The sequence below is a fragment of the Microcebus murinus genome, chromosome 1, assembly GCF_040939455.1.
Source record: "Microcebus murinus isolate Inina chromosome 1, M.murinus_Inina_mat1.0, whole genome shotgun sequence".
In the NCBI taxonomy this organism is placed as follows: domain Eukaryota; kingdom Metazoa; phylum Chordata; class Mammalia; order Primates; family Cheirogaleidae; genus Microcebus; species Microcebus murinus.
The window spans coordinates 117,704,670-117,721,579 of record NC_134104.1 but is presented as its reverse complement, the minus strand read 5'-3'; the positions used below and the strand labels follow the sequence as shown (position 1 = coordinate 117,721,579).

Here is a 16,910-nt window from a genome sequence, read left to right as displayed (position 1 = left end):
ATTTATATACATACATACATATATATATATATACACACACACATATACATATATATATATATATCTTTAGTTGTCCATCTAATTTGTTTGTATTTTTTTAGTAGAGCCGGGGTCTCACTCTTGCTGAGGCTGGTCTTAAGTTCCTGAGCTCAAGCCATCCTCCTGCCTCGGCCTCTCAGAGTGCTAGCATTGCAGGTGTGAGCCACTGCGCCCGCCCTTGTAACTCTTTTCTTTTCTTTTTTTTCTGAATAAAAAGTATTAATTGAATTTGATTCTAATTAAAAATTCTCAGAATGTCTCTAAGAGAAGTATCTAACTTTATTTAGTGCTTGCTTCAGCAGCACATATACTAAAACTGGAACGATACAGAGATTAGCATGGGCCTTGTGCAAGGATGACACGCAAATTTCGTGAAGTGTTCCATAAAAAAAATTAGTGGTTCTTAACTGGTGGTGATTTGGTATTTGGCAATGTCTGAAGACATTTTTCGTTGTCACAACTGTGAGGGTCTTCCTACTGTTATCTAGTGAGTAGAGGCCAGGGATGCTGCTCAACACTCTACAGTGCATAGTACCACCCTCCGGCAAAGAACTATAGATCCAAACTGTCAATACTGCTGCTATCGACAAACACTGAATTAGATAATGGGAACCAATGCATATTAGTCAGGAAAGGCTGGATTATGGTTATAGAAAGGATCCACCAAATCTTACTGACTTAGAGCAAGTCATCTAGTCACATGGCCCCATCCAATCCAAGGGATCAATCCTACCGAGTCGCCTGGAGGTGGGGGAACTGGAGGTATGTGACAAAGAGCACAAATGACAGACAGCCATATGATAACACGATATTTTTCCTTTGATTTCCAGGAAGCTCAGAACTCAGCTTTATAGACAAAAGCAGTACCTTGTGTTAGTTCAGGCCTTCCAAGAAGCAGATGCCAGGACTGGGTTAGATCTCAAGAGAATAACTGGGAAAGTCCTGGACAGAAAAATGGGGAGGAAGCTTGCGGAGCTGGGAGAGCATCGGGCTGATGCACGTCTAACACCTGCAGTGAAACTGGAAGAATCCCACAGTGCAGCGCAATTCTGAGAAAGCTTTGGCGGCATTAACGAGGAGTCCTTGAGCTAACGCTGCTTCTTAGAGGAGTCCTACACCTCCTGGGTGCATGCCTGCCTCAGTGTCCCCTGGTGCTCAGTCGTTCTCTGGGAGCAGCTTGTGGGAGGGTGTGATGGCTTTGTGAGCACTGGTCCAGCACACTCCCTGCAGACGGAGACCTGAGAGGCACATTCTCAAGGCTGCTTCAGTCCACCTCTTTGTACTGCATAGATATGCTTTTCCACGAACTGGTCCAGGGAGCAGTCCCTCCATGGTTCCTGGAGGCCTCTCTTTCTGAGGGGAAACACAAGGGGGATCAGGTGGACAACTACAGCTCCCACTGATGCAGCTGATCTCAAGGTTGTAACTGGCAGCATCTCTCTCCCCTGCTGTCCACAGTAAACTCCCCTCCCCCTCATCCATCACCTTTACTGGTTGTAGCTTACCCAGTGGTATGACCCTTGGTGACCACGCCCTTCTCAGGCTGGGGTTATTATATGTGACCATTCACAGTTACAGCGGGCAAGGGTGTTCCAGGAGGTACCTAAGTGGATCACTTGGGTTCCACGTTTAATCCTCCTAGTCCCCACTGTGTAAAAGCTGTCCTCTCTCATTCTGCTGATCAGGGGCAATTTCCCCTGCCAGCATGGGGACTTCTCTCACCAGCTAGACCCTGGTGAGTAGCTGCAGCTTGTAGTTTAATGGGAGCTTGTTGTATCCCCTAGCAAGGGTGTAGCACCTTTGGGGACTAGGACCTCCAACGTTGCAGAGCGCAGGGTTGCAGGGATGGAAGGCACAGCGTGAGTCATTGGCACTGATGGCAAACGGAGCCACTCCTTTGGTTCCCAGACACAAGGGGCCCTCCTGGCCCTCTCCAGATCACCTTCCTCTCTGGCTTAGCTGACCGATGGTCTCTCGGCAGACTGCAGCCCAGTCTCACTCTGTGGCTCTCCTGCCTTGTCTCAAAGCTCAGTCTCCCTTGGATTCATTTTGCTTCCTCAGGTTGCCTCCAAGCTCCTGCCACAAGGTCCCTGGCTTCCCCTTCTGGGATGCCTCATTGTTTCCTCAGGTGTGTTTTGTTTGTTTTGAATGGGCAATTAGTCATAGGGTTCAAAATAAGAGGTACAAAACAGTATTCAATGAAAAGTTTCCTTCCTACCTCTGTTTTCCAGCCACCCAAGTTCCCCTCTCTAGGCACAACAAATGTTTTCAGTTTTTTAGATACCGTAACACATACACACACATACTTACACATTGCTCTGTAAATTGTGTGTTTTCAAAAATTCTAATAGAGATTAGATCTTAGAGACCATTTCAACTCAGTATCTAAAGAGATTCTTTATTTTATTTTTACTGATGCCTTCTGTGTGTGTGAGAGAGACAGAGACAGAGAGAGAATGTGCCATAATTTATCTAACCAGTGCACAGATTGATGGGCATTTAGTATATTTCTTATCCTCTGTAATTACAATGTCTTGATGTATAACAGTGTACTTAACAAGTATGTGAATATATCTGTAGAATAAATTTCTAGCAGTGGAATAGCTGGGTCAGAGGCATTTAGATTTGTCATTGATAGGTAATTGCCAAAATCATCTTCCCTCCCTCTCTCCCTCCCTTCCTTCCTTTATTTCTTTTCTGAGACAGGGTCTCACTTTGTTGCCAGGGCTACAGTGCAGTGGCATCATCATAGCTCATTGCAACCTCAAACTCCTGGGCTCAAGTGATCCTTCTGCCTCAGCCTCCTGAGCAGCTGAGACTATAGGCACGTTCCACCACAGCTAGCTAGTTTTCTTTTTAATCCCAAATCACCTTTCATAAAGATGGACAAGTTTACCTTCTCCCCTTAATGTGCCTGTTTCGCTAGAGTTTTGCTGCTACAAGGTGTTAACAAACGTTTTAAATTTTTGCCAGAATGAAAGATAAAAACCGTATCTCAGGCCAGGCGTAGTGGCTCCCGTCTGTAAGCCTAGCACTCTGGGAGGCTGAAGTGGGCGGATCGTTTGAGCTCAGGAGTTTGAGACCAGCCCGAGCAAGAGCGAAACCCCGTCTCTACTAAAAATAGAAAAAAATTAATTGGTCAACTAAAAATACATATAAAAAAATTAGCCGGGCATGGTGGCACATGCCTGTAGTCCCAGCTACTTGGGAGGCTGAGGTAGGAGGATTGCTTGAGCCCAGGAGTTTGAGGTTGCTGTGAGCTAGGCTGATGCCACGGCACTCTAGCGTGGGCAACAGAGTGAGACTCTGTCTCAAAAAAACACACACAAAAAAAGCAAAAAAAAAACCCCATATCTCAATGTTGTTTTTTTTTTTTTTTTTTTTAACATTTATTGAGCACTTGCTATATGCCAGGCACTGCTCTAAGCCCTTTGTGACATTTTCTCAAAACTTCTGAGTTAGATATTATTATTATTAAATTAATTTTACAGATGTGAAAGCTAACACACACAGATAAACAGCATTTCTTGAGTCCTAGAGCTGGTAAGAGATGGGGCTGGGGTACAAACTGTCAGCCTAGCTCCAGTCAGTGGTACTCACCACTGTGTGAAATGTCTGACCAGGAGTCCCACACTGGGGCTTTGGGTGCAAAGGGTGGCCACGTTGTAAAGTGAGATGCTGCCCTATTGCTGTGTCATTCCCTGATACCACCAGAGTAAGAGTGAGGCCCTTTTTCCCTTCAAGAGTTATGTCTTTTCCATTCCCATATCCTGTGTAGGAGACATGGAAATGAAATACACCCTACATAAGGCCCAGCATGGAGCAGGTGTGTGCCTGAGGTAGGTACTGACTAAAGGTATGGTTTGACCAATGAATGGATGGATGCAGGGGAGCAGGTGTGGAGAGAAGCAGGGTAGGCCACACCAGATGGGCCAGTGCCTAGTGTGGCACCTACCTTGAAAACACATTCATTTAATACATGTTTGAAGTGTTCCTTAGTTTTCTGTTCTTACCTCAGATACCTGCTTGGCTGCCCCTGGCCCTTCGTCCTGTAGGGATTTGCTCAAGTATGCCCCTCTGATCAGAGAGCCTTCCCTGATTGTCTTATCTAGAATAAGAATCTCCACTTCGCCATACGCTCCTTAACCTGCTTTGTTCTTCTCCATACCATCTATCCCCATCTGACATGCCTTTCTACTTCATTGTGATTATTGTCTGTCCCTGCCTCTCCTCTTCCCACAGAGGAGACTAGAAACCTCACAAGCACAGGGGCTTTGACTGTTTTGTTCACTGATTTATCCCCTATGGAGATTCCTTAAAGAACTAAAAGTAGACCTAGCATTCCATCCAACAATCCCACTACTGGGTTTCTACCCAAAGAAAAAAGTCATTTTATCAAAAAGACACCTGCACTTGAATTTTTATTGTAGCACAATTCGCAATCGCAAAGATGTGGAATCAACTCAAGTGCCCATCAGTTCATGAGTGGATTAACAAAATGCGGTATATGTATACCATGGAGTTCTACTCTTGCCATAAAAAGGATGAACCCATGCCTTTTGCAACAACTTTTTTTTTTTATTTTGAGTGCCCTGGTGTCAGCCTAACTTCACGCAACCTCAAACTCCTAGGCTCAAGCGATTCTTCTGCCTCAGCCTCCTGAGTAAGTAGCTGGGATTACAGGCATGTGCCACCACGCCTGGCTAATTTTTTCCATTTTTGGTAGAGATGGGATCTCACTCTTGCTCAGGGTGGTCTGGAACTCCTGAGCTCAAATGACTCTCCCATCATGGCCACCCAGAGTGCTAGGATTACAGGTGTGAGCCACTGCACCCTGCCCTTTTGCAACAATTTGGATGGGACTGGAGACCACTATCCCAAGTGAAGTATCACAAGGATAGAAAAACAAACACCAGATGTACTTGCTATTAAATGGGAACTAACCGATGAGCACACATGTGCATGGAGGAATGTAAGACTTCATGGAAATCATGCGGGGGGAGGGGTAAGGGGCAAAAACCTACCCAACGGGTACAGTGAACACTGTATGAGTGACCAGCACACTTACAGCCGTGACCCAAGTATTACAAAAGCAGCACATGTAACCAAACATTTGCACCCCCTTAATACTTTGAAATAAAATAAAAATCAAAAAGAAGAAAAGATTATGATGGCAAAAATAAATAAATAAATAAATAAATAAAAACAGGGAAAAAAAGAAAAAGCAGAAACTCAGCACCTGAAAAAAAGAAGTCTGAGATGGGCGGCGACGCCTCTCGCGGGACCGCAGCCGCGCCCCGCAGCGAGCCCGCCCCGCAGCGCCCTCTGGCGGCCGCGCGGAACCTCCCTCCGCCGCGCGCGGCCAAGCCCGGCGCTCGCCCGGCCGTGTGCTCCGCGCTTTCGGACGCTTCTGCTTTCGCCCAGGGCGGAAAGAGGAAGCACGGCTGGGGGAGGGCGGGGCGCAGGGCGAGGCCGGCGGGGCCGGGGGAGGAAGGTCGGGGTTAAGGCCCGCTCTTGCACGGGCGAAGACCGCTCGTGCCCGGCCGGCCTCGCTCTCCCCTGGCCCAGCTCCGCCCTCGCCTTCCGCCCGTCACCCGCGGGAGGGCTGCGCGGTCACAAGGCGAGGGCGAGGATCATGCCGCGACCTCCCTGCGACCTGGGTCTCTCGGGCCCTGTACCGCGGCTTTGGGGCCGACGCGATTGGTGCCTCCGAGTTTGGGGCGGGTCTCCTCCACGGGGCATGCGCCGGGCGCTTCCCCGCGGGCGCCGGGTCGGCGGGCGCCCTGCCCCGGAGCTGCGGGACGGGAACGCCCGGGGCCGCCCAAGCAGGATCAGGGCGCCCCCTGGCGGCCACCGCCCACAGCACGGGCGCGCCTTGGGGGCCGCGTGGGCCTCGGGATCCTGGTGCTGGGGAGCTCGTCCAGACCCTGCCCCTTCCGCGGGATCCCCGGTCCGTTTCACTCAGTGGTGGCAGGCCTGGGTCATTGACATATGTACGACAAGGAGGGATAGGGTGTTGAAGAGCTGAGGAATGGCCAGACCGTTTCTGACTCTCGAGTTTCCTGCCTTCATGGATGGTGTGAGGGCTGAAAGTGGCCCACCCTCCTCTCCACTCATTTCTCTTTCTTCTCCCCTATCTGTATTGTTCTTTTTATTAGGTTTTGATAAGGCGTGCGTCTGTGTGATTATAAAATAAATATATAGTCATTGTTTAAACAAATGTAGAAAATTCCCGCGGTTCCTGTTGGAAGTTCCCCCCTGCACTGAAACTCTGGGCTCACTGGAAATGCAGGCATGCTGGCTCTCCTTCCTTGATCCTGGCAGGACCCAGGCCAAGGGTCAAGCTCACTCCCTCCCTGGTGTTGTCAAACTGGCCCATCCACCTCCAGCGCTGGAACCACGTTGGATGCAGCTCTGGAACTGGTGGAGGCTTTTAGGGTAGGAGGTAGGAGGTGTCGCTCCAGGTTTCTTGCTCTTTTCTTTGTGCATAACTTGATTTTTTTTTTTTGTCCTTGCCAAGTTCTTGCCCAAAGATAATTTTATTATATTGTAGTAGGTGTACCTTGTTTTTATTAGGAGCTACTTTTACCATGGATGGTCCCCTTTCTCAGTGGGTCTGATTTGCTTGCAAAGGGCCACATCAGTGATGGGCCAATATCCCAGGTCTGGAGTGGCAGAAACCAAGGTTTGTGGTCCACTTTCCCACTTTAGTTAGGAGTGTCCAGTCTAAGAAGTCTGGGTGTCATTAATAGTAAAGTTATGCTGTGTTCATTTCCTACCTTTTTTTTTTTTTTTTTGAGACAGGGTCTCTCTCTCTCTCTTTCCGAGGCTGGAGTATAATAGCCTGATCATGGCTCACTGCAGCCTCAAATTCCCGGGCTCAACCAATCGTTCCACCTCAGACTCCTGAGTAGCTAGGACTACAGACATGGGCCACCACACCTCACTAATTAAAAACAGTTTTTGTAGAGATGGGGTCTCACTATGTTGTCCAGGCTGGTCTTGAACCTCTGGCCTCAAGTTATCTTCCTGCCTGACCTCCCAAAGTGCGGGGATTACAGGTGTGAGCCACTTTGCCCAGCCCATTTTCTACTTTGTACAGTACAAAATTGTGTTTGTTAGTAATAAACACCTGAATATACCCAACAATTCTGCTGATAGAATGTTCCAAAGACATAGATGTCCTCTTCCAAAGAGCTGACAATCTGTCTATATCATATGGTTTATTCACTCAGCCTGTGGGTAGACAGAGTGAGAACAAGTCTGGGTTCAGAAAAAAGCCAAAGTTTCCCAAGGTTCCTGCTCACGTGAGGCCCTAGGCCGTTGTCTAATGTTGTGTTTCCCAAGTTTTTGGAGTTCATGAAGTATTCTGGAAACAATGTAGACTTGTCAGTTGTTGGTTTGACACATGAGGACATTAGCAAAACCAAATTCTATTATCAGTCCAGAAGAGAAGGGACCTTTAAAGATCAAAAGTCTTTAAATGGAAGCTTATCTGATTTTGCCAAGGGCTAGTGGAATAAGGACCACCAAGTCTCCCCACAGGCATCTGGGAGCCCTGGACGGTCCCCGTCCCCCTCACAGAAAGAAAGCTGCCTGCTGTACTGGAGATCTCAACGATCAAGGGAGGGACATCCATTCAGGCCACAAGTCCCTGAAAATACAGACTTCACAGTACCAAACCCCAGTGTTTCATCTGTCCAGTCTGTGGCTGGTCACCATTTCTGAACTCTGGGACTTTGGGGACAGGGCTCTGTCCTTGCACTCCCCTTACGGTTTCGTGGGTCTTACTGCCTCCCTTGCTGGCTGGCTAAAGACAGGAACCATTTAGATCTGGCTTCTGGCTGCCCAGCACTCAGCGGGTGCTCACCAAATGCCTTTAGCCCAAATGAATTAAACTCAGTTTGACTCTTTTGTATCTCCAACTAAATAACTGAGGAAGTATTCACTGTATGCTGTTTCAAAGTGAGAGGGGAAATGGCTAATTTCATGCTGTGAGAGGAAATATATTTGCTAGTTTTTCCACAGGCTGTTTTATAGCTACTTGATTTCTTTAGGTTGTGGATTTTCTACTGGGCAATCTACACTCCCCAGAGGAAGGGGTTTGTTTGTTTATTTAATCAGTTTTCCCCAGTGATTCTAATGTGCAGCAGTGGCTGAGAACTTGTGGCCTGGGAGCATCTTTTTGTACTCTAACAACGTGGCCAGAGACTGGTGAGGTGGGGGGAGTCATGGACAAGGAGAGGAGACGGGGTTCAGACCTGGTCCACAGTGTTCTGTAGGCACAGCCCTTGCTTTTGTCTTCTTAAGATGGGGATAATTATGGCTGCCTCATGTGGCCGTGGTTGAGACTGTCTGAGTGTCTGGCACAGATTAAGTGCTCATGGTGTTTTTATGTGTATGTCAATTTGGCTAGGCCACCGTACCCAGTGTTTGGTCAACCCCCAGGCTAGATGTTGCTGTGAAGGTATGTTTTTAAAGATGTGATTAGTATTTAAATCAGTAGACTTTGAGTAAAGCAGATTACCCTCCCTGATGTGGATGAGCCTCATCTAATCAGATGATGACTTTAATAAAAAAGACTGATGTCACCTGAAGAGGTAGGAATTCTTCCTCTTGATTGCCTTTGGACTCAAGACTGCAGGATGGATTCCTGCTGGGATTTCTGGCATGCCTTGCAGATTTTGGACTTGCCAGCCATCACAATCATATGAGTCAATTCCTTAAAACAAATCTCTCTCTCTCTCTAAATCCTAATAAGTGTCTCTATATATGTAAATCCTATTGGTTCTGTTTCTTTGGAGAACTCTGACTAATAAATACAGTACTCAATAAATGATCGCTATGTTGTTACTATTTCACTCAGTAGTGGCTGGGGCTGGGGATCATTTGGGGCAATAAATAAGACTTTAGCTTTATGGGTCAAGGCAATGGGCATTATCCTAAGAAAGTGATAGTGATAAACTCTCACTATAAAATTCCAGAGCCTCAAGTCCTGGTGCGAGGATAAATGCACGGTGCACGAATCCTTTCTTTTTCCTCATCTAGAACATGCAGATTTCCTTCAGGAAGGAGGTCCTCCTGCACAGGGCACAGAGCTTTGGACCTGGGGTTGGGAGGCCTGGCCTTGAGTCACCAACTTGCTGTGTGACCTTGGTAAGTCCCCAGCCTTTTCTGTTTTTTTTTTTTTTGCTTCCTGAGGGGGTTGGGTGTGAGGTGCTTTCCATCTCAGTGTCTGTTTTTTACTTGCTAAAGTTTGGTTCCTGCTTCCTGAGTGGTACAGGTTGGGCCACTTGTATTTCTGCCTAGGAGAGGGGCTGCATGGCTGAGTCATAGCTGCCCCAACCAGGGCTTGAGAAAATGCCTTAGACCTTACCCTCACCTGCGCTGAGGGGCCGAGGCGCTGGGACATGGAGAAGCTGGGCTCCTGCAGGTCTCTGGTACTAGGATCCCCTTCTCAAGTTTCCGTAGGCACACTGGGCCTGTCCCCTCCCTGACAGCTTGTTCTGGAGTGGGCAGAGACCACATAGAGAGGACTTCACTGTTGCTTTACAAACTTAGGTGCAAAAGAAACAGCACAAGCTGTGGTCCTCCTTAAATGATCCTATTTCTGACTCTGCATGCCCATCCTGCCTGATGTCAGGGTTGGGACATCAGTCTTCAGAGATGGTTGCCACATTGTTTGCTGCCCAAGGCTGCGTGTCTGGGCATGTTTTTTGGCCTGGCATGTCTGAAGCATCAGTGCCATGCTGGAAACCTCAATGCCTAGCTTCCAGGTGCAGGCCATGGTCTTCCTCTCTGAGCATCTGCCACCTCCCCAGGGTACCCTCAAGAAAAGTTACTGAAACTCAGATCAGCTGGGCCTTTCCTGCCTCTGTGTGCTAAGGGCCCCCCCAGCCCTAACCCAGGCACCAATGGCCTCAGTATCCACCCGCAGAATGCAAGATGTCAGCTGGCTGCAATCTGCCCAACCTCCGAGTGCTTTCAGGAGTCTCTAGCGGATGTTTCCTGAGTGCTCACAAGCACTACTCTCACCTTCCTCCACTCTGGATTGCCCTGCCCCCTTGTGGAATCTGGCTGCCTGCAACGGCGCTTCAGGGTGACGATTCTTTGCTGTAGCTGCCAGGCCTCTGATGGCTGTGAGGCTATTTTCCTGTCTGGGGGCATCCGCCAACCTCTCATAGCCACAGCCCTTGAGGATCCAGAAAGTCCACACAGTTGTGCGCTACCTGCAGCCAGGCTGTGACCCTGCCAGAGGTAGAAGGATGTCCCCTCCCTTGCTCAGAGTTGCAGCTGGTGACCTAGACACAGATGCAACGCTGTCTGTGGTCCTGGGGCTCTTAGCACCCTCCTTGTGGAGGATTCTCTTGCCTCAGCCTGTGGCTTTTCTCTCTATAACACAGACCCCATGTGTTTTGTCAGAAGTCTACTGATTGCAGGAGATGGAAACTCAGTGTAAGGTGCTTACGATTTTTTTGAAAAGGAAATTTATTGATTTTTCACCAAAAACTCATAGCGAGTCTTCAGGTATAGCTGGATCCAGGAGTTTAAACAATGTGGTTAGAACTCAGTCTCCCTCCTGTCTGTTCTGCTTTCCTTTGTGTCGGCTTTCCTCCCAGGCAGACTTTCTCCACGTGAGTGCTCCCTAAAGTTTCAGGCTTTCCTATAGCTATCGATCTGAGTGGAAAGAGAGGTTCTCTTTGCCTTTAGATCCTACAGAAGTTCCAGAATTGGGTCTTCTTGGCTTTATTCATTTGCCTACTACTGAACCAATCCTATGAAAGATGGGGGTGAAATATACAAATATACATCCCCTTCCATGAGAGTGGGGGTGGAGGTGCATGTGGCTCCCTTTGGACTGGATGAGGGAGGGATAGTTCTCCCAAAGAGAAACAAGGTGCTCTTAGTGGAAGAAAGGAGAAATGATGTCAGGTACAAAACTTCAGGTGTGGGCTACATCCAGGCATAGCTGAATCCCTGCATTGGGAACAACTGAGGCTTAAGCTGCAGTCCCAGCTACAGCTAAATGTCAGTACAGAAGATGTGTGAGGACCTATCAGCTGAGAGGCACAGATAGGGCCGTGAGAGTCCAGAAGAGAGTGAGTGCTTGGATTGAAGCGGGATCACAGAGCAATGCTTCTCAAATCATAATGTTCATGTGAATCACCTGGGATCTTGTTACAATGTAGATTTGGATGTCTTAGAGCAGTGGTTCTCAATCAAGGGCAATTTTGCTCCCAAGAGGACATCTGGCACTGTCTGCAGCCATTTTTGTTGCCACAAGGGGGCGGGAGGGTGAGGGCACTGGCATCTAGTGGGTAGAGGCCAGGAATGCTGCTAAATACTCTACAGCATACAGGACAATTTTCCATAGCAAGGAATTATCTGGTCCAAAATGTCAATAGTGCCATGGTGGTCTGGAGAGTGTGGAGCCATGGAAGGGCATTCCAAGCAGAGGAACTGCCCAAGCAAAGGAGGAGGAAGGAGTGTCTGGTTTATGGGGGCAGGTCACAGGCAGCCTGGCAGGAGGAGAGGTTGCATGTTCATGGAATCATCAAAAACCACAGACACCTGGAAAGAAGTCCAAAGATTACATACAACCGTACTATGGAAAGTGTGCTCCAGACGAGCTGCGAAAGCATCACCTGTGAGCTTGTTAGAAATTCAGAATCTCAGGCCCTACCCCAGGCCATCTGAATAAAAATACGCATTTTAACAAGATCCAGGTGACTTGCATGCATATTACAGTTGGATAAAAACTAGCCTATGACAGCTCTCTAGGATGAATTGACCAACCAGCTTGTATTTATTGAGCATCTACAGTGTGTTCAGATTTGCATTAGGTATGGAGTTGACTCACCTGGAGGCACAGATTTCATTATAAAAAGCAAAATGAAAAAAAAAAAAAATGAAGACTTCATTAAGAACTAAAAAAAAAAAAAATAAATAAAAAAAAAAATAAAAAGCAAAATGAACTCCAAGTGTCCAAACTCCAAGTTTGAATGGGAAGTGCCTACCCCTATCCCTCGGGACCTTCCCAAAGGGACAGACCTCAGCAGTCAGGTTTTGTGACAATGACCCTGCCCCCTTCCTTGGTCAGAGCTGATTGGGCCTGGGGTGGCCTTTGACCCCAGGGCAGCCATTGCAGGTGTCAGTCAGGCCAGCAACATCTGAGGTGGCTTGTCTTGACAGGATGAGTAGCCCCAAATAGAGTCCCTCTCTTGGAGATTGGAATTAAGAATTTCCAAGAGAGAGAGGGGGCTGGAGAGTTCTGAGTGGCCACGTGTACATCGAATCCAAGAGGGAGCAGTCGCTTTGGCAGTGACCCGGGGGAAATGCAAGAGAAGCAGGAGGTCTTGATGGAGATCAGGCAGTCTGGGAGAGAGAGAGAGCCAGACCACAGGGAAACCTTTGGTTCCAATGACAGTTCAGTCTCAAGACCATACTTTGAGCTCCTTTTTCTTTCCCCAAAGAAACTTCATATTCTAAAACACAATCATTTACATTTGGCTGGGTGAGGTGGCTCACGCCTGTAATCTTAGCACTCTGGGAGGCCTAGGCGGGCGGATCATTTGAGCTCAGGAGTTTGAGACCAGCCTGAGCAAGAGTGGGACCCCATCTGTACTAAAAAAAAACAAAACAAAAAAACAAAAAAAAAAACCAGAAAGGAATTAGCTGGACAACTAAAAATATATATATAAAAATTAGCCAGGCATGGTGGCACATGCCTGTAGTCCCAGCTACTCGGGAGGCTGAGGCAGAAGGATTGCTTCAGCTCAGGAATTTGAGGTTGCTGTGAGGTAGGCTGATGCCACCACATTCTAGCCCAGGCAACAAAGTGACACTCTATCTCAAAAATAAATAAATAAATAAAAATTTACATTTAACTGATTTATTTACAACTATAGACTGATTTAAAGACAAATAATAATTTTAATTATTTTTAATTATTTCTTATATAATTTTAATATAATTTAATTAATTTTAATTATTATTATTTTTTATTTATTTTTTATTTTTTTTGAGACAGAGTCTCGCTTTGTTGTCCAGGCTAGAGTGAGTGCCATGGCGTCAGCCTCGCTCACAGCAACCTCACACTCCTGGGCTCGAGCGATCCTTCTGCCTCAGCCTTCCGAGTAGCTGGGACTACAGGCATGCGCCACCATGCCCGGCTAATTTTTTATATACATATCAGTTGGCCAATTAATTTCTTTCTATTTATAGTAGAGACGGGGTCTCGCTCTTGCTCAGGCTGGTTTTGAACTCCTGACCTCGAGCAATCCGCCCGCCTCAGCCTCCCAGAGAGCTAGGATTACAGGCGTGAGCCACCGCGCCCGGCCCTATTATTTTAATAATTTAAAAACAAATAAATTCCAAGTGGGGGAAGAAAATATTCAAATTGCTTAATTTGTAGTTTACATACATTAATTTTTTCAATAAATTCTTAAAAAAGATTATAGTTAGTTGTTCCCTAACAGCCATTTCTCCTTCTGTTCCTTCTTCAGAGAACCCTGATTTTGTTCCGGGATATAAGTAACTCAAATATCGCACAGACCCTGGCTTCTACTCTCGGGCAGACCTCAGTTATTCCGAGGCAGCCATGGTGGTCTTATTCTTTTGCCAGCAGTTGGTTTAGGAACTGGCATGTGACTGACTCAGTCCTGGCTCATGGGATGAATGGGAGGTCTTCTGAGGGCTTCTGGGCAAGTGGTTCAGATTTCTAAGGAAGAGCCTGGAAGAAATGATTCCTTTCCCCATCACACTTTTTAAAAATCTGAATGTGATATTTGCTTAGTCCATGGAAGTAAAGGTGACAAGTAGCAGGACTTGTGCTGAAGGCTTTGAGTGATTGTACCTAGAGCCTGGAGCCACTATGAGTCTTCTTTTTTGTGAGATAATGAAACCCTCATTGTTCTTTTCTTTCTTTTTTTTAAAATCCAAAGTACTGTATTGTAATTGATACAAAGATAGGCAGATTATTAATTACAACTAGATTAATATCATCTAGAATCAGAAGAGATTTTAGAGGTCTTCCATCTAATGCAATTCTACTGTAAATTCATATAGTGGAAAGGCCATGAATGTGAGGTCAGCTTCTGTCCCAGTGTTGTTTACAAGCTGGGGACCCTGCACAAGTTATTTAATCTTGGTCAGTTTCACTTTCCTTACATAGTAAAAAAAAGGAAATATAGCTTGTGGGAATTAAGTGAGATAATGTATTGTGGCCGGCACAGATTAAGTACCCAATAAAAGCTAGCTATTATGGTTATTATTAACATGAAAAAAGTATGGCTATTGCCTTCAATAATTAAGAAGTACAGAAAAGAAAAAAAAAAGAAGTACAGAAAAGACAAATAGCCATGAAATACAAAGTGAGTCCTGACAGATAAAATTGAGTCAAATCATAGGGGGAAAGGGAACATGTGCTGTAAGAGTTCAGAGGTGAGAAAAACTTAATGAGCAAAAGGGGAGTTGGGATTATGGCTGATTTTTATAATGCTCTGAATTTTTCAAATTCCCTGCAAAAACTATCTATTGCTTATATAATCACATCAAAGTTATTAAAATATAGGCTGGGTGTGGTGGCTCACATCTGTAATCCTAGCACTCTGGGAGGCCAAGGTGGGCGGATTGCTCAAGGTCAGGAGTTCGAAACCAGCCTGAGCAAGAGCAAGACCCCATCTCTACTATAAATAGAAAGAAACTAATTGGCCAACTAATATATATAGAAAAAATTAGCCGGGCATGGTGGCGCATGCCTGTAGTCCCAGCTACTCAGGAGGCTGAGGCCGGAGGATCACTTGAGCCCAGTAGTTTGAGGTTGCTGTGAGCTAGGCTGACGCCACGGCACTCACTCTAGCCTGGGCAACAAAGTGAGACTCTGTCTCAAAAAAAAAAAGTTATTAAAATATAGTGTGCAGTCCTCAATAAATAAAAGAAAGAGGCCGGGTGCGGTGGCTCACTCCTGTAATACTAGCACTTTGGGAGGCCAAGGTGGGAGGATCACTGAGGCCAGTAGTTCAAGACCAGCCTGGGCAACATAGTGACACCTTCGTCTCTACAAGAAATTAAAAAAAAAATTAGGGCGTGGTGGTGCACACCTGTAGTCCTAGTTACTTAGGCGGCTGAGGCAGGAGGATTGCTTGAGCCCAGGAGTTCTAGGCTGCATTGAGTTATGATCGTGCCACTGCATTCCAGCATTGGTGACAGAGCAAGACCCTGTCAATAAACAAACAAATAAATAAATGGAGGAAAGAAACACAAATATCAAAAATGTTCATTGCAATGTTTTCTTTTTATAGTAGTGAAAACTTGGAAACATCCTTAATGTGGGAGTTAAATAAATTCGGCCTTATCCACATGGCTGAATATCATACAGCTGTTAAATAGTTAGGAACTGTGTAGCAATATAGAAAAAATGAAAATAATTACTTTGTTAGTGATCAGACTTTGGATGATTATTGGCTTTCCATCTTATTTTTTAAGTTGCCATGATTACTACAATATTGTTTGTGCAATAAAAAATTTAATGGAATTTAATGGAATCAAAGAAAATAAGTGTGAAATTTGACCCAAACATTGGAGCCAAACATTGACCCAAACATTCTTTGTTCTGGTGGGTTGTAGGAGTGTCTGGCTGTTTCTCCAAGCCTTGGCAGGTACTCAGTGCAGACCATTTGCTGCCCTGGAGAAGCCAGGGTATGGAAGGCACAATTCCTTGATTTGGCCAAGGCTGTGGAGACCAGCCCCTTCCCCCGTGGCAGTGGGGCTACTTTCAGTGTCCCGCTTATCTGCAGGGGATATTAGGGCAGGAAGCCTGGGTATGGCTTTTCTGTTTTGATGTTCTCTTCATTGATGTTCTATACTATTTGTGAAATCGATACCAAACCGACAGAGACAAGCAGGTCTGCCATGTTTCCCTGAGCAGCTGTGAGGGGGCCCGGCTCAGGTGCTATAGATAAACAGGCGATTTTCCTCTCACCATTTTAGGGAATCTCTGTGATGCTTTCCTCCTTAGGTGCCTCTTTTGGCAGGCCCAGGTCCTACAGCCCAGAGGCCTGTGAACTTAGTTTTACTGAAGAGACAGGGGCCTGCAGTGTCTTTTGGGGGACAGCGTCTAACCCTAAAGGGGGCCACTAAAGGCCATGACTTCCAAGCAGTGGAGATGAGCTCTTCGGGCGCCAAGGCTCGCTCGAGCCACCCAGTTCTGCTTTTCTCTGGGGCCATCTGTAAAGGGAGGGGAGGGGTGGTCCGTGGGTGTCGCAGCGCGGAGTCGGGTCAGCTGCGTCCCGTTAGCGTTAGCGGGGACAGGCTCTGCACGGAGCGGGCCGCGTAATGGGGACCATGCTCGCCCTAATGCGAAGCAGCCGCGGCGCGGGGTCGAGCCTCTTCCCACGGGCCGAACGCGGCCGAGATAAAACGGAAGAGCCGCGAGAGGCGCTTTGATTCCAATACGAAACAAATTATTCCTCCCGGAATGGAACAAAATAAGTCAGAGCGGAATCTCACGGCCGTCACTCCTCCCCCAAAGGCCACCGCCGGCGGCCCCGGGGCCTGCCCACCCTGCTACACCTGGCACGGCGGGACACGCGCGGGCCGCCCGCCCGCCACGGGCGCGGGGAGGTCGGGGTCCCTGGCCGGCGCCCCCGTGGGGTCCAGAATCCTGTAAGTCCGGTGGTTCTTAAACTTAAGCCAGGGAGCCTTAGACTCTCCTGGAGGGCTTATTTGGGGCATGCATTTATGTATTTTATTTATGCAGAATTTCATTTCATAGAATAGAATAAGTGTTCCCCACCTGTTAAGGCATAAATTGCTGGGCTCCACCCCCAGAGTTTCTGATTCTGTAGGCAGGGTGGAGCCGGAGAATTTTA

At 47.0% G+C, this 16,910-nt stretch overlaps 1 non-coding gene across 1 annotated transcript; it reads left to right on the top strand.

The window, feature by feature from the left end:
• The first annotated feature begins 325 nt into the window (after positions 1-325).
• LOC142874978 (U6 spliceosomal RNA) lies at positions 326-430 on the top strand. The gene has a single exon (XR_012922562.1). It is a non-coding gene; the product is annotated as a U6 spliceosomal RNA (small nuclear RNA).
• Positions 431-16,910: the final 16,480 nt, after the last annotated feature.